This window comes from Lissotriton vulgaris, chromosome 4_1 (assembly GCF_964263255.1).
Source record: "Lissotriton vulgaris chromosome 4_1, aLisVul1.2, whole genome shotgun sequence".
Classification (NCBI taxonomy): Eukaryota; Metazoa; Chordata; class Amphibia; order Caudata; family Salamandridae; genus Lissotriton; species Lissotriton vulgaris.
This window is the reverse complement of record NC_141691.1, coordinates 2,019,879,345-2,019,897,954: the sequence shown is the minus strand read 5'-3', so window position 1 is coordinate 2,019,897,954 and position 18,610 is coordinate 2,019,879,345. Positions and strand designations below refer to the sequence as shown.

Sequence of the window (18,610 nt, the reverse complement as noted above, 5' to 3'; positions counted from 1 at the left end):
AATATCTCAACAGCATTAACGATCTTCATACCTTACTCAAGAAGTGGTACGATAAACAAATGCTAACGCTGGAGGAATATCTGTTTCTAAAAACTACGAATCCTATATTACCTTGCTTCTACCACCTACCCAAGGTTCACAAGGACATCAAGGAACCTCCAGGGAGACCAATTATTTCTTCCATAGGAGGGTTGACTGAAAATCTGTCCAAATTCCTGGATCACCACCTGTTTAACTTTGTATTGTCCCTCAGATCATATATCAGAGATACTACTGATTTCATTGAAAAGGTGGAACAGTTGGAGTGGCAATCTTCTTATATCTTGATTACCATGGATATAACGAGTTTATATACTTGTATTGACCACGAACAGGGGTTACAGGCAGTCGAATACTTCCTCAACAAGAAAGAACTCAAATATGCGATGCATAATAAGATGCTTTTGGAATTGATTTCATACTGCCTGCATAATAACATCTCTCTTCCAGGATACTATGTACCGCCAACTCTCTGGTACGGCCATGGGTTCCTGCTTCGCCCCCAGCTACGCGAATCTTTTCGTCGGCTGGTGGGAGGAGCAGGTAGCCTGGGCCCCCAGACTGGCCACCTGGAACACCAGGGTGGTCACCTGGAGCAGGTACATAGATGATCTGTTCCTGGTGTGGAATGGTACAGTAGAGGAAGCTAACCAGTACATCCAACTGCTCAATGAAAACGAATACCATCTGAAGTTTACCAGTGAAATCAGTAGGGACAGGGTCAACTATCTAGACCTAGAAGTGAGTGTGAGTGAGGGACGTATCTGCACACAACTTTACCGCAAGCCCACGGCCGGCAATAGCGTCTTACACGCTTCCAGCGGTCATCCCCGTAAATTAATCAATAGTATCCCGTACGGGGAGTTTTTGCGGTTAAAACGTAATTGCAGCCACAATACTCAGTTTGAGAAAGCAGCTGGTGAATGCATGGAACGATTTCTAACCAGAGGCTACAGTTTTTCCCTTTTGCAAAACACCCTAGAGAGGGTTAGGAAAGTACCACGTGCTAGTCTTTTTGTTAAAGAACAAAGTCCTGATACTGAAGGTAAATTTCGCATCATAACACCATATGCTGCCGACTCATACAAACTGCGATCCATTTTGTCTAAACATTGGCATATTTTAAAATCGGATCAAATTGTAGGGCCGGATATCCCCAACACCCCACTGATCACATTCAGAAAGGCCAGATCACTCAGGGACAAGATGGTTCATAGCTATCTGCCACCGTTGAAAAGACCACTAGGCACCTTGAAAGACGCCAAAGGCTTTTTTCCTTGCGGAAAATGCAAAGCCTGTGCCTCAAGTAAAAGGACGTTAACATACCGAGTCCCAGGAATTAAGAACGGTAGGAAAATAGCAAAGTTTATGTCATGTCAGTCTGACTTTGTTGTTTATTGCCTCATGTGCCCCTGTCAGTTACAGTATGTTGGGAGTACCATCAATCCTGTTAAGTTGAGAATTTTGGAACATATGCGGGCCATTGTGAATAAGGACATCACGTATCCAGTGGCCCGTCATTTCTCCCTTAAACATAACAGTGATAGAAACCTTCTTAGATATTTCTGTTTGGACCGAGTCGAGGAAAATCCCAGGGGGGGTAATAGATTACTTGCACTCAGAAGACTCGAGTCCCGTTATATTATAGACCTCGAGACGAAAGCACCTGGAGGCTTAAATTTGGGAGAGGAACTGGCCTCACACCTGGGTTGAACATATGTGCAGTTCCATGCTATGACTTCCTGTCAAGTTGAGTACTGAATATCCAACATTGACTTGACATTTTGCTAATTTGTGCTAAGGTTTTTTGGAGTTGTTTTGTATGTTTTTGTTTTTGCTTTTTGTTTTTGATGTGTGATGGATGCTTTCATCACCACTGAAATTATACTGAAGGATATGCTTAAATAGGTAACCACATTGTATGTTTTGCAGTCCATACAGGGGCTGCAATTGCCGATCCACGGCAAGATTTTTCCGACCTGTGCACTTTATACATACGGTGTTCAGGTCGTAGGTTGGTTAGGTTTCAACATTATACCACTGTCTTAACCTTGTGATATACTTTATAAGATTAGTATTGGGTTTTTTGTTGACAGGAGGATAGCCGATACACGGCATTATTGTTGTTTGTGGTGTTACTATTAGCAAAACAGTATTATAATTGTGATATTGAGACACTCTAAGATGGCGCCCCTTGCTGCTAAAAAGCATCAGTCCTTTGTTTGTTTCTTTATATGTTTGTAAACATTCATAATGGCGCTGCGCTCGTCTTGTGAGACGAAAACATTGAGAAAGGGAGGGCTCTCCCGAAACGCGTCTGTCCTGAATAAACTTGCCCTGTGAATACGAGCTGTGCCGTGCTTGCGAGTGCTTCTTTCTTCCTTTGACCCGGCTGGGCATTTTGAGGATTGTGGAGCTTCGATATATATATATATATATATATATATATATATATATATATATATATATAGCAACCCAAGCTTATCCTATGGGATCGGAAGGCCCCACAGTAGTGAAAAATGAAAATAGGAGTTTGTTATCAGGACATATAAAGCTTAAAATTACATGTCCAACCTTTTAATTACAATGCACCTTAGGGATGAAGTATATACAATAAAAGGAGAGTTTAAGGCTTGCCATGGAGGTTATATTGCCAAGTCAAATTGTCAGCTTAAAACATCATTCAGGCTGCAAAGGCAGACCTGGGACTTGGTTTAAAGGGCTACTTAAGTGGTAGCACAAATAATGCTTTTAATTTACAGGACCTAGGTATATGGTATACCTTTCTACAAGTGACATACAAGCACATTAAATATTTCAATCAGGTGTTAAACTATGTTACCATGTTTAAGGGAGGGCTCACAAGAACTGGTAGCAGTGGAAAAGTGTAGAGTTCTAAGGCCAACAAAAATGAATTCAGCAAAAACAAGGAGGTAAAGGCAAAAAATGTGGCTGTGCACTGCAGAGGGGGCCAGGTCCAACAACAAACTTGCAAAGGTAGAAAGAATCAAAGAAGAAATGGATTTTGAGAAGCCCATGGACCACCAAACAAATAATCCTTCCTCAAGGAAGTGCTCTTGTATAATGAGAAAAGTATTTGGAGGCCTCATGACCAAACCGTCAAAAATATGTATGATGAGAATTGTTGTGAGGTAAATTGGATAGGTTTATTTGAAAATGCAGATGAAAATATTTGATGAAAGAAAAAAAAATTTTTTAAAAAATTAAAATGAATTTAAGAATAGCAACAACCAGTAAGCAAAAATATCAGGGGCATACTTTGTTTGTACCCACTCAAAGGGATCTATTAATTGCCAAAATGCCCTTCTCTTGCTGGGTAGGCCAAGCAGAGCTTAAATTTCAAAACATAAATAAACACAAGATTAAAATTAAATAAATATGAGCAAGGGCCCAGAGGATTTCTTAACGGGGTAAGCTGAATGACAGTGCTGCCAAAAATCAAGGACACATCAGTGTGATTTCACCTCCTCTACTCTCTCCACTGCCATTCATATCCTCCAATTCACTCTTGCAGATTTCCTCCAACCAAGCTTTCCTCCTTTGACTCTTCTCTAGCTTTTTAGTCGCATTCTTTAATTTCGGCCTGTATTGCGCAGTGTCAAAAGACGGATGATAAAAAAAATCCTGACCAGCCCAACAAAAAAAGTCAGATTTACTGACCTGCAATATTCATTATGCCCAATCTTACTATTCCTCGCCATATGAGCATCAAGGTGGTGGGGGGTGAAATCCCACCTCTCACACAGACTTATCCCAGAGCAAAAACACAGAAGGGAACACTGCCCACCCACGGGACCCCATAAGGAATCTACTTCCCCATCATCTTCCTGATCATATCTAAGCTCACCGACAGTCAGACTTCTCAAGGGCAGAATCAATCAGGTATTTGTGAAGCGCACTACTCACCTGGGAGGGTCTCCAGGCATGAGGGGCAGGGGGGATTTCGCACAGGTCAGTCTCATCCGAAGAGCCAGGTCTTGAGGCTCTTCCCGAATGCTTTCAGTGTGGGTTGTTCAACTGATGGGGCAGGAAAAAATAAACTTGCACGAGGAAGATTAACACAAGGAGTAATGAAGATTGCCTGTTTGTAAGCCATACAGTACCCCTCTACGTCCCTATTCTTTATTAGCCACGGGGTATAGCAAAGCCATAACCAATTGTAGGAAGCTGGCTCTTTATATACACTGTACCAAAGTAAGGTATGGTGTGCACAGAGTCCAGTGGATCCCCAAAGGTAGGCAGAGGTAAGATTAGATAACACCTTACTCTCCATTTGCAATAGTGTGGGCAAGCAGTAAGGCTTCAGAGGATAGTGCGAAGCATTCATTGTACACAGGCAAGAAATGATGTCACACACAATGACTGAATTTAGACCAATTTGTATGTATACAATTATTTTGTGTACTTTTATTGTTAGAACTAAACCATAGGCAAAAATCGTACTCTCAAAAGGTAAGGTATCCTGAATATGCATTTGACATTAACTTGGTTGTTGTTGCAGGTTTAATCGACTTTGGCAATAAACAGTCGAAATTACTTTACAGTTACTTTTATTACTCTGCGGGGTCTCTCTAGATACCACGGTGGTACATTTCTTAAGAGAAGAAAATTCATACATTTTGCAATACAAACACAGTTTCAGAGTTACTCATGAGACCCTCTAAGTTCTGAAAGATCAACAACGAGGTTCCCATCCGCGAGTAGGACTTGCTCTGATGGACACTGTTCTCATCACCAGCAGCATAGTGGCGGCCGGGTGCAGAGACTGCACGTTAGCCACTGGGCTAAGCAAGGTCATTGGTTTGGGGACTGCGGATAAGCAGGTCAACTTGGTGAGGGAACAAAAAGCTCCTCGTGTTAAGGCTAGCACTGAAGGGTCCAATAGCTAGCACAAATACCACACCTCCAGTGGCACAGAGGCAGCTGGGTGCAGGATGTGGTCGTTGGGAATACCAGGGTTTCCTCAGTGGAGGGCTTCAGTCTTGGTGCAAGCTGCAATTTCGGTCGAGGTCTCCCGTTAGGAAGTCAGCTACTGGGTCGGTGAATGGAGTCTTTGGGAGTTGAAACCTTGTGGCCACAAGTGGTCGCAGATGGAAGCAATCAGGCAGTCTGGCTCCTTGGTTCACTTCGGTCAAAGACATTCAGGGGTGACACCTTCGGTCGCGGTTGGAGGGGGCCACCAGATATGGGCTGCAGGCTAGGATTGCCATGGGGACCACCTTAGGGCTCAGGGTGCTGAGTGGTGGGGGACTCATGGAGGCAGTGTCCACCGGTCTTGAGCAAGTCCGATGCTCAGGGGAGACGAAGCCTTTTGATGGTGATGGCAGAACATCAAGATACTTGGGGGCTGCTGGACACACCAAGGTTTCACTGGAGGAGTCTGAAGTAGTGCCAGGCCAGTAAGGATGGGGCCAGATCAGTTGCGGTCCTCTTCTCCAGCATGCGTCTTCAGTCTTTGTTTGAGGACGCAAGATTCAGGAGTGACCCTAAATACAAAGTTTAGGGGTGTTACAGGTTGGGACCTATGGATCCCTTCCTTGGGGAGAGTACACCCCATATTATTCAACCCTCCAGTGGGGGGGGGCATGATATTCACTGTGGTTGGCTGGGTCACCCCCACCCCATCTTCAAGATGGCATTGTCTGAGCCAACCAATGATCAGCAATGGACTGGCCCAAATTCTAGTGCACTGACTGGTAGTGTACGCTACAGGTATTTAAAATCATTCAGTGTTTTCTATTGTGTAGCCAAGACATAAATATAGCTCGACCTCCCACACCATAAAAATTAAAAGATGGCATGGACTGAGTTGTGCTTCACCTCGCTTCCCCCACACAAGGGTTGGCAAAGTTTGTAACACCTCTCCTCCTACCTTGGCTTTCCTACCAATTCTCTCGCCCAAAGTGGGGGTCAGAACCAGTGGGTGCCAGTTGCTTCAATACCTTTGAAGCTTCCCCTTCATGGACCCTGCCCATAATGGGGAGGGGGGGGGCGGAAGGCTTGGCACCTCATCTCAGGATGTGCCTTGATTCAGGCCCCAGAGAGCAGCAGGCTCTTTACCAAGGGGTCCCAAATCCAGTGTGGTGGTGGCAGCTGGCGAGCAGACACTCTGCCAGGGCACTAGTGCTAGATCATTTTTTAGGGAGCACCACTAAGATGCCCTCAGAGTGCATTTTTCATTAAATCCCACACTAGCATCAGTGTGTGTTTAATGTGTTGAGAAGTTTGATGCCAAACTTCCCAGTTTTCAGTAAAGTCATTATGGAGCTATGTAATTTGTAATGTCCCTTGTGGACCCTTTCCCATTTGTGAGTGGATTACCAATTACTTTAATTTGGAGGTAAAATGCGAACATTTTGCAACCACATTTCAGTAGCAAAACATCTGGAATTAAAGAATAAATGTGTGCAGTGGTTGCAGATAAATAGACCCCTACCCCCTAATATCTGTGGTGAAATCCTTACAGTAAGAAGGGGTGAGTGGATTGGGAGAGGAATAAAAACAATAGCAGGGGATATAATTACAGTCAACTTCAGAGACATTGCAGCAGTGAATTATATATGCAATGCACCACCTAGTAGATCTCACACACAAATCCACCCCTTACATCTATCATATTTCTATCCATATACACTCAAAGACCGGTGCAGACAAATAGAACTCCCATGAATAGGGTTCAACAGATGGAACCTCAGTATAGACTGGTTCAATGGCAAATGCCATATCAAGCCACTTCAGCATATGATCCTTTCTTAACTCAACATGTGCACTGGAATAGGTTCAGTGCTCTTGAAGAGGTCGACTGACTTGCACTGGAGAAATCTAGCGCTCTAGACACCCTTACAAGATCAGGAGGAGGAAGGGCTAACTGTAATAGGAACTGGAACCCCAAGTACTATAGGATACAGTAATGGTAGGGGAGTCAGTAAAAAGAATTTGAAAACTAAAAAGGGGGAAACAAAATAAAAGAACAACTAGATCAAAAGATGACCCCAGATCAAAGTAGTCAGGATAGTGACATCATGCTAGAACCCCGTACCAACACAACATCTATAGAAGTAGACCGGGAAGAGTATCTACCAAGGGGTCTAATAGAACTACCTATGGGGGACAACCATGAAAATCTTCGAATTATATCCTGGAATATTGCAGGATTAGCAGCTAAATTTGAATCCCAGGAATGGCAGAATTATATTAATAACTTTCAAATCTTATGTCTGCAAGAAACATGGGCGGTCGACCACCCAAACCAGTACAGTTTAGAGGGGTACAAATGTTTTCTGTCCCGGCCATAAAGTCACTATCGGGGGATTAATAATGTATGTAGACCTTCACATGCAGGGAACTTGGTTTAACTATAACTGGGACTCACGTAACATACAAGCTATAGGGTTTCGTTTTAAAAGATTTAATCTCCTCTTACTTAATTGGTACAATGCCGTAGGCACGATGGGAAAGGGGTCCGTTGTTAAGGAACTGGACTCCTGTTTAGAAAAGCTGGTCTCTTTAAATAAGACACCAAACTCACCCAGTATAATACTCATGGGGGATTTTAATTGTCATCTCTGTGATAACTTAAAACCATTTAACAGAGATTGGTCAAGATGCACAGTAGCAAAAGGGCCACATTTTGCTCATTTAACTGAGGGATGGGATCTAGAGAAATTAACAAAAAGGCACAACTTGGTCCACACTATGGACCTTGCTGAGTTAGGTGAAAACGGAGACCTCAACCCAACATTTAGAGGCAGAGGTTGCCAGTTGTATATTGACTTCATTCTAGTCTCTCCCCTCATAAAGCGAAACGTTAGTAGTATGGCCATAGACATAAGCATCTTTAGTGATCATAATCCTCTGACACTTGTACTAAAAGGTTTTGATTTTAAAAACCTTACACGCAGAACAGACGTTATGGAAAAGGCAGTGGACCAGGGAAGGAGGATTAAGTGGGCTAAGATTGATGGAGACAAATTTTATAGAAGACTAATAACAGAGGGACTAAACGCCATAAATACATGTCTTGATCCTCATGTGGAAGGAGTATTAGTGGTCAGCGCATTTGAAGAAATTGCACGCCATGTGGATAACCTACTAAAGACCTCTAAAGATAGTAAAGTACCCTCCACTCCGCGTTGGTTCGACTCTGTTTGTACTAAGGCGCACAAAAAACTTAAACTTAGCCTCCACTCTAAACCCAGGGATAATCTCAAAATAGCACAACACAGAACTGAATATAAAAAAAGCATTGAAATGTCGAAAAAAGAGTTTACAAATTCAAGCTTGGGAGGATTTAAGGGAGGCAGCAGAAAGGCGAGACATCTCGGGATTCTGGAAGGTTATTAATACACCATGCTTCCAGGACCCAGGAGCACCTAAAATAATAAATACTATCTTACCTGAACAATGGCAGACCCACTTCCAGAGCCTCTTTAATTATACAGGACAATTAACCCAGGGTGAAGGACCAAGGTTAAGCCCAAACACAAAACTGGACTTTTGCTTGGAAGAAGTGGAATTGGCAATAGTAGGACTTAGTAAGAACAAAGCACCAGGCCCGGATGGTATACCCTCCGACCTGTACCTGAGCAACATAGATCTTTGGGCCCCACTGCTCACGAGGGTTATGAACGAGGCAGTGGTGGCAGGACTGCCTCGCTCCTGGTCAACAGCAACCATAGTCCCGATCTATAAAAAAGGAAATCGCGATGACCCTCAATGTTACCGCCCTATATCCCTTATAGGCGTGACAGCTAAAGTATTGGGCCTTGTCATTTTACATTGTTTGCAGGAATGGGCGGAGGAGTACCAGGTCCTGACAGATGTCCAATATGGCTTCAGGGAGGGTAGATCCACCACCGATCAATGTTTGAACCTGTACCTCCTGACAGCAAAATACACCATCGCTAGCAGTGGGACTATATATATGGAGTTCATGGACCTCTCCGCGGCATTTGACCGTGTAAACAGAGAAAAAGTTTGGTCGTTATTGCTAAGTCTAGGAGTGGATCAACCCCTTGTAGATGTCCTAAAAACCCTACACTGGAATACGTCTGCAAGTGTGAGATACAACCAAGAGGGAAGTAGGACTGATCCCTTCATATGCACCAGCGGAGTGAGGCAGGGCTGCATCTTAGCGCCCTTCCTGTTTTCTATATATATTAATATCCTGGACAAAGAACTACTCAAATTACACGTGGATTTACCCCAAATTGGCCATCTAGCGGTGCCGGTATTACTCTATGCCGATGACGCGGTATTGTTAGCCAGAACTCCATTGGGGTTACAGAAGTTGATTGACGGTTTTGTCGATTTTATGGCCAAACTTGATTTATCGACAAATTTGGAAAAATCTCACATTATGTCAACAGGAGCAAAAGAAAAAGGGAAATTTATCTATAAAATTGGGTCACACAAGATTGGCCAGGTTAAGATCTTCTCATATCTTGGCGTACTGTTTGACGATCAATTTAACTTCAACCCCCTGGTGGAGAAACATGCAACAAAGCTGGTGGCGTCATCAGAGGCCATTATGGGGTACGGGAGAAGACTGGGTAGATGGTCCCCAGAGCAAATATTAAATCTGTACAGATCGATAAGCTGTGCTAAGGTGACTTACGGAGCAGAAGTATGGGGTTTTATAGACAAAAAATTGCAACAGATTCAGGTGGAAGAAAACAAATTCCTTAGAAGAATCGTGAAACTACCGCAGAGCACCCCGGCCTTCATTATCCATGAGGAAGTTGGAGAGCCTTATATTGAAGACCGGATTAAAATTAAACCCCTCCTTGCTTGGGTTAAAATCTGGATCAACCCAGAAGCGGCCCTTACAAGACAAATTATAAAAGACTGTCTGAAACGTGACAAAGGGGGGTCACATACCCTGGCTAAAGTATATAAAGGACTCTATGGAGGCAATTGGCTGCAAAAACTTCTTCACAGACCCAGAATCCTTAACTGGCCAGAACAAAACAATGGTTAAAAAACTTTATTCAGATTGGGCACTTACGACTAGGGCTGAGATGGAAAGATGTAAGCCCACTGTTTAATCTTATTGCCAATTAACAGTGAAGCAAGGAATGGAACCATATCAGAGGGTCATGCATAATGCTCAGGACCGATATTATATGACCCGATTTAGACTAAATATGCTCCATCACTTACTGGCGGTCCCTTCTGGGTTCACTCTTACAGTGGAGGCGAAGGGTACCTGCGGCTGCGACGCTAGGTCTCCGCAGGATACCCTTCACTTTGTTTTGTTATGCCCCTTTTATTCCGCCCCAAGACGTACGTTTTAGTAGGGATCCTGAAAGAAACGAAACTTAGACAAGCAAAAATGGCCTTGAGGTTTCTTCAGGAAGCCGCAGATGACCACACGTTGTTTTGTACTATAAGTTTTATCCGGGTTGCATTGCGGCTAAGGAACACCAGAGAAACAACTGACTCTAATTCTATTTAATCACGTAAAGTAAATTCCTCTTTCCCCTATCTTTATGAAATGCGTTTTTAGCCAACTTTTTAACTCATACTTTTTTTTAATTCGTATTTAATATATGTGTGTATATTGTGTATGTGCTTTTATGGTGTCTTTAAGTGCCGAATAAAGAGTTACAATTGAGATACTGTTAAAACCACTAACATGCACACTGACGTGAAATATAGAAATTGTAAACAAAGTTTATACTTTGGTGATTTGCGCAGATATATCCAAGATACGGTATCTCCCAAAGACAAAGTAACTAAGGGGAAGCTACATTAACAGTAACAAACTGCACCACTATGCTACTTACGAAGGAAACATTTTCAAAAAATGTTCAGGGATGTCACTTAGCCACTCTAACAGCTGCTTTGCGGTCTTACAGCACACATTTGTGAGATGTGCACACTCCTTCCTCTGTTCTGCACACTGTCACGCTCCGTTCTACTGACTCAGTCAGTAAGGCTTTACTTAGATGCCATACTTCCTGAGGAAGCGGACACGTAAAGACATGAAGGACTGAAACAGCATCAATGTATCAATCTCAGACATGGAATTAATGAATATTTATTGTTCAATTAATTAAAATTGTTACAATATTCGATCAATGAAACAAAAACTTGTTTAAAATCTCACACAATTAGTTAAGAACGAAAAGTCGTTGAAAGATTTAAAATAAAAATGACTATTATTAGAATTATTGTCCTATCTAGCAGTAAGGTGTTGTACATTGGACTTAAGGAAAAGTTTTATCATAGTCTCTCTTGCTGACTGAGTACTGTTATGAACCAGTTTTCAGTTTCAGTGTGGCTCAGGTTGCGTCTGTGAATTTCCCTAGTCGGGCCGCAATTTGAAGTGTTTTAGTTGAGAAGCACAGGTCGGAAACTTCCCTGCAATTTTGTAGGCCAAGCAACCTACAGATGGGGAGCACCAAGCGCTGCCGCTCACTGACTTAACTTTGGGCAACAGCACAACAGATGGACCCAGGATTCACGGTGGTAATTGCAGAGTCGGAAAGCCACTGAATTGTCCTGCCCGGCCCAAGTAGGGTTAAAATCCGTGATTGGCAAAGCTTGAAGTCTCATGTAGGTGAGTCTTCCCAGAGTCAGGTCTGTCAGAGCTTGCTCCAGGTAGTACTGCGGTTTTCCCATGGTGTGCGAGGAGTCCAGCGAGGAAAAATTGAAATGGTGATGCAGGCTATCCAAATACCTTCTCAGACATGGAACAGGCTACACAGAACCAGGTCAACAAAACCTGTGACAATTAATGCGCTCCTTTAAGGTAACTGGTGCTCATGGAAAACGTTAAATAACTTTGGGTTAAGTTTGCAATATCTAAAATCGCGAAGAATTAAACTTACATGAAAGAAGGAATTAAAAAAAGTCTGTTGTTGACATGAACTCAAGAAAGTAATCTTAAGCATGCAGCCAGTAAAACACAAAAGCAGCCATAGGGGTTGGTTTCCGGCCTGACCGTTGGCTCCCAGCTCAAGGCATACAGTTGTAATTGAGCATTTGTGCTGAATTGAAAGCTCCACCCACAGCATGAGGCTGTGTTCTTGCCACAACTATTGTGAAGGGAACATGCTCCCTCTGGTGAACACTCTATTCAATGACTTTGCGTGTGCTCTGCATCAGGAGGAGCGCATAAGACCTCTGACAACTGCTGTCCTCTCGCTAACACCGTGGAAATAGGAGGCCAGCATGGATTTGACACATCTCCAAACGTTTCTCACATAAAAAGGTTGTAAAGAGAATTTTTTTTAAAAATCACCACACGACCAAAAAGGGAGAAGAGGAGTGACAAGGGAGTGGCAGTGGGGAATTTACAACACAAACTACATGAGGAGAGGGAGGGGCTAAAGGCAACATGGACAACGGGTGAATGAAAAGCACACAGGGTGGCGCTCGGAGATACAAGGCAGAGATCAGAAGACGAGCAGGAAACTAACAAAATGAGCCAAAGCAAAAGAAAGTTGTGCACCGACACCAAACATATTGCAGATCGTGAAATAATAAATGTAACAGGGTCAGTCTCCAGGGTGGAAATAAAACACACAAAAGGCGAGATACAAGTAAAGCATTTACCAAAGAAACCAAAGGAATTTTGAAAGGCAGGCCAAGGAATGAATGAATGAATGAAGGTGATGGGCAAGGTGAAAGCCCACAGAAGTACTTACAACATGCCAAGAGACGGTGCTTGCGCGCTGCCTAGGCACAACATGAAAAAAAATAAGTAAACCATGACTATAAAGTCATGGCTCAGCTTTTGCGGCAATAAACAACTCTGTATGGATCTTTAATGATGTGATGAGCTGTCCAGTGCATTAAATGGCTGGTACTCAGTGGTACCAAGTAGCAACTTCTCAATTCTCAAACTTGGAGTATTGGAACTTCTCTTTTACCAAGTACTCAGAAGAACAGCCCGGTAGGCAGGCGCGCAACACCCATTAGGCCTTGCAGTTGTTTCACCCCTTCTAAGAGCCCCTGCAGCTTCACTCTGCCTACTGATTAAAGGTTCAGCCCCCCCGAAATTTTTTCTTAGCCCCCCCCGAAATTTGGCTCTAGTTGCGCCTCTGACGGTAGGATAGTGGCACGAGTACGCAACTCTCAAGCTGTGCATCGGTGTTGCTCTAAGCTGAGCTGCTGTTGAATCATTTGCTGAGTCAGTACGGCCTGGGAGTTGGCACAGCTTTCATCGTATTGTGCCTTACAGCGTGGGGTCCACTGGCCCTGCACAGTTAATCCGATTGTAGGTGGGCGATCCATTGTTGGATGCTTGTCCCATGCAAAAAGGGACATTAAATCAAAACTGTGTTGGGGTATTGCAGATCTGAGTGGTTTTGTGCTTCTGGAAGGCAAGAGGCAATGTGAAAAAACTTTTGAGTTCAGTCTGAACGTAATTTTGCATGGGCAAATAATTAAGCTGCATGCAGTTTTCTTCAGTGCCCTGTAAAAGAGGAAGAGAAATTGGAAGGAGAGAGAACAACGGGAGAGAGGAGAAGGAGAAAGAAAGTGGGGAGAGTGAGCAAGAGACAGATAGCCGAAAGGGTCACTTCCATAGTGATGGGATTTGTAAATAAATAAAGCGCGATTCCATCAAACAATAATTCTCAAATATTAACTTTACACATGTGATGCACTTGTGAACCAAGTAAGACACGCTCATGCTTTAAACTGGCGCTGCTGCGGCAGGGTGCATGTCATTCGGCGTCATTTGCTTGGTCGTGGCAGCACTCGTTGTTTGTCTAAGGTTTTGTGCAGTATAGGCAGATCCTCTGGAATGATGCAGCAGGGGAGGACCAAATTATGCAGCCGGGTTGACAAAATTATTCAGCAAGAAAAGGTCAATTATGGCGCCTAATGGCTAATGCATCAATTTTATGATGGTATTACTTCATTATTTTGCTATTTTTACTTACAGTAACACTGTCTGGTAAAATGTTTCACCTTATTAGTATCAGCTGAATACCCCAATACAGTAAGTTGGAACCTCAAAGATGACAGTGAACCTTTGCGAAGGGTCGTCCACTGCACAGGAACATTTGTCACTATGTTGTAGTAACTTTTGACCATTTTAGCTGGAAACTATTTTTGGGGGGTATATTTCTGCAGGTTATGCAGGAGATGATAGTTTATGCAGCAATTCCATTATAAAACAGAAAATGTGACAGCATCACATAATTCCAGTGGCCCCAAATATAGGGTGGCAAACCAGTGCCTTGTAATGCATGTTTCACCGCTGTGACAAAGCTAATACTGTTTGCCACCGAGTCTCTGGAATATGGGTCTTCCTGGAATATGATGTCTAGGAATGCCAGTCTGTGAGGGTAACAATGATTGACTGGCTGAATGGTCCAATCCTGAGTTTCACATGGGCATATTTAGACCAATCGAAAGGAGAAGAGAAAAAAAAAAAAAAACAGTCAAAAATACTTTTATTTGATTTCAATAAAATCATAAAAGGGTGGGCGTGCCACCGTGATTCATAAAACCAAGGATGAACATTTTGAAAGTGGAATTTAAAAAAGGAACAAGAATTATGGGAAGAAGGCAAAAGAAAGCTAAATCGTGTGAACAGGCAATAAATAGTTGAGAAAATAAAAAAATTATTTTGCCTCCTTTTGCCAAAACTTTGTAACATGATGAAGCCGTCCTGGTCAGTTAGCCACCGATTTGTTTAAACAAATTATGTAATCTGTGCAATTAAATCGCTGTGTACAGTTATTTTCAAGCTGCTTATGTCAATTTGCTATTTTTGTCCAGTTCTTTTGCCACCGTTTTCCAAAAGTTTATGGCTCTGCAGAACAGTTGAATAGACGTCCCTCTGAGGCATTTTATAACTGCCGCTCTGCATGTCCTTATTTGTGCTTTTCTTAGTGCCTCCTGCACAACAGTTTCCCAGATTTCTAATAGTGCAGGGCAGATACATTAGAGACCCTATCTCCAGAAGAGAAACCATCTGGAGATAGGGAAAGGGAATAAGGATAAGGGGTCGAGAAAGTGAAAGGAAGGTACTAAAGAAAGAAAGACAGATGATAGAATGAGAAAAAAGAATGAGTGATGAATACAAAAGCAAAATTAGGTAGAAGACAGGGAGATTCAGTCAGATCGAGTTAAAGAAAGGGACTGATGGAAAGCATGAGAGAGTAGAAGGACGTATGAAACAGAAGGAGATGAGAAAAGTGCAGTTTGTGATTTAAATATTAGTTAAGAATGCATCACTTTAAGGGTGTTTCCACTTTCCTGAAGAAGTAGCTTGGCTCCAAAATTCATTGCCATACTATTTTTACTCATAAAGTTACATGCTGAAATGAAGTAAACAAACAATTATGTATATTCGTAGTAAATATTTGAAAGAGGCTCTTGGGCCCTTCAAGTACATATGAAAGGCACAGGAGGAACTACGAATACAATTTCAACCTTGCCATGAAGTCAGGTGCCTTGAAACAAGACAGGGCAAATGAAGTCATCAATACTCATTTCCTTAATCACGTGGAGTACCACAATCTGGTTTTGTCGTTCAAATACTATACATCAAGCTACTTCATTATTTTGTAACTTTTAAACTGGGTACCACCACAGTAGGTGAATAAACAGGATTACTGAATTCAAGGCAATTACAAAAAATGTGCTTAAAGGGAAGCACCATAGTAAAGTAAACAGGAACACTGTGGATAAGGAGAGGCGAAATCTGTCAAGAGGGGGTTCAGGGTATGTCCCCGTCTAGGTTTATTTCTCAGACTGCACACAGTATCCACTTTGTCGATAAGTCAAAATTCAGATATTGGTCATACGTCATAAGCAATGTGCACACAATTAAAATTTGAAAAAACAATGCTAAATGTGTCCTTTTTGCACTAATAATAAAAGCAGAAATGTTTCTATGTCCTCGTGCACAACTGTGCGCTGAGAAAGTCTTAATCTTGTTCATAAATATCTGCCTCTTAGCTCCACCCCAGACTGCACCCTCAGTCCAGGAAGCAACTTGGATAGCACCGGCACTTGTTTTTTCCTAATTGAAGCAAGAGGGTGACTGTGTGCCTATGGAAAACCTATAACAAACGTCCTGATGGGCCACGTGTACCCGTGACAGTCAAGTCAAAAATTACTTTATTTGGTATTTCACAACCATAAAGTATACATATCCAAAAACAATTTAAAATAACAAACACTTAAAAGTTCCTTTAGTTAAAAATGTCTTTTCTCGTTTTTTCATTTACAAACTAACCCAGTCTGATTCTGCTTTTTGAAGCTTGGTCTCTACAGAATTCATAAACTTTACCCCGCGGCATATCAAAATGTTTGAACCTGCTCCCATCCACAGGTACGTGTCTGTAGCATATTAAAAATTGGTTTCAGTAAAATTTTCCTTTCTTCTTTAGAAGACTCACACGTACACAGGAGGTGACACAAGGTCTCACTGTGGTAATCACATAATCTACATCTTCGTTCCTGGCGAGTGACCTTCCATGACGGAATCAAGTCTTTTGAGAAATGGTTGCCCATTCTGAAGGCCATACATTTTTTTTTAGTGATAGCCGGAAGTGCGCAGAGAGATAAGGTTGAGGTTTTAGTCGTTTATACGAATGTACCCGTGACAGGAGAATTTGCTTCATCAACTGCTAGTTTTCCAGCCAGCATCATGCACGGCAGGAGTAAAAGTCCCAGGGTATGAAAGTCACCTTCATCGGCAACATTACACCCCCTCACCTCCCATAATGTACAGGGGGCCTCAGCCTTCCATAGGTCGCAGATATGCATTGATCATGGGCTAAATTGGGGGCTCCTTGAAGGGCTCGCCCATACCCCTCCCTTAGCACCACCGATGCTGCAGAGGCCTGCGTTGCACCCCTGACGGGCAGGGTCGGACTGCTCTAAAGGGCAATCCGGCAGTGGCCGATGGGCTGGCCCGACAGGTCAGTGAGTGAGCCGGCACTTGGCTGCCAGCGGCCCGTCTGCTTGGCCAGTCTTTATTGTTGGTTTGCCTGATATTAAGAAAAAGATTGCCTGCAGAAAGCTCAAATACATGCAGTCTCCCATACCGTGCAGAACGCATACACAACAGGTCTTTACAAGTTCATAACGGCCCACATTTGCAATCATGAGCCACTTTTGTAGCTCCCTGTTCGGGCTCACTTTCACGTTGATGCCCGGGCCTCTTTTCTGTCCCAGTCCGACCCTTCTGCTGCCCTGGAACGTTGGTCTAATTGTGTCAGCGACACAGACTAAGACTACAGCTCCCAGAATTCATCAGAGTGTGATGTGAAAGCGCAGTGTGGACATAACTGTAAGACCAGGGCTGGACTAGGACAGAAAATAGGCCCGGGCACTAAAGTAACAGGAACCCCTGTTAGCTAATGATATAGTTAAGTAGTAGCTCTCATCTGCAACCAGGGAAGTATCGCACGATGATGACAAGCCATCTAAGGGGTTTACAAGGAACGGTAGAATGCACATGCGCCCTTGCCTCAGGCAGTGTGTGTGGTACTATCAGAGACGTCACAGCAAACACCAGCCCAGCAGACCGGAAGCAGGCCACAGCGGCCAAAAGAAGCCCACACCCTGCCCCGTCAGACCACCGCCAGCCCTCAATGCCCTGCTGGCCAGGGCGACGCGGCCCCTTGCAAGGGATTTGCTTATCATACGAATGGAACCAACCCCTCCTTGACCCACACTTTAAAAGCCCCTGCAATGAGGACAGCTTGCTTTTCGACCCCAGTGGCTTTTAAAATGCGCAGAGTCGGTTGTACTCGGTTTCTAGTGCGCCAATAGTACTCCATGCCGGTAACTAGTAGCTAACACTGTGGGGGGGAGACTGCAGGTAACTAGTAGCTAACACTGTGGGGGGGAGACTGCACTGCAGCAAGATGTGTTCACATCAAGTGAGCAACACAAGGTTTGCAGGACACAACCACAAGGAGAAAGCAGGACACATCCTGCAGCCGATGCCTTTATGGAGTTGAAGGGGCCTGCCAGTGACCGTCCGTCACCCTGGAGCAACCCCCGGGTGCACGTGGCAGGACAGCCCCTGTCACCCCAGAAGGCGGCCAGCGGGCACTTACTCTGGTGCGAAGCGGAGGCCTCCTCATAAAGCGCCTATCCGGCTAGAGACGAACTTCTTAGCGCGAAGGTCCGCGTGTACCATCAGAGCTCACTATTTAACGCCTGTAGGTGAGCATCAGAGGAAACAGGGCATTCTGGGAGCCAGGACGGCCCGGGGCGGAAGCTCCTCAGCAAGGTAGGTGAGCGGGACAGTGACTCGAGGCAGCCCCCTCCTGCATGAGCACCTGGGACAGAGCTCTCGAGGTGGCAGCCATTGCTGGTAATATCCGATGCATGCTGGTTCTTGTAGTAGAACGTTCCCAAATGCAAACTACATGTACCAGAATGCAACGCGCATAGCATTTCACTGGCAGAACTACGTCTGGCGCGCAACAGCGTGAGATCGAAAGGGTGCTGCCTGCTAGCAAACACTGTTCCAATAAAGAGCAGGGCCGCCTGTGGGACATAGAACCCGGACTGTTTCAGAAAACATCTGCGTGAGCGTTAAAATGTGCGTCTTGTGCTGGGACCC

At 43.8% G+C, this 18,610-nt stretch overlaps 1 protein-coding gene across 1 annotated transcript in view; it reads right to left on the bottom strand.

Moving 5' to 3' along the window:
* The window catches only part of LOC147724902 (E3 ubiquitin-protein ligase TRIM56-like), a 55,584-nt gene extending 37,375 nt beyond the window's left edge, over positions 1-18,209 (bottom strand). The window contains exon 1 of the mRNA XM_086967083.1: positions 18,099-18,209. The gene's annotated coding sequence lies outside the window, so the exon portion shown is untranslated. The remainder of the gene's footprint in view (positions 1-18,098) is intronic.
* Between the last annotated feature and the right edge of the window lie 401 nt (positions 18,210-18,610).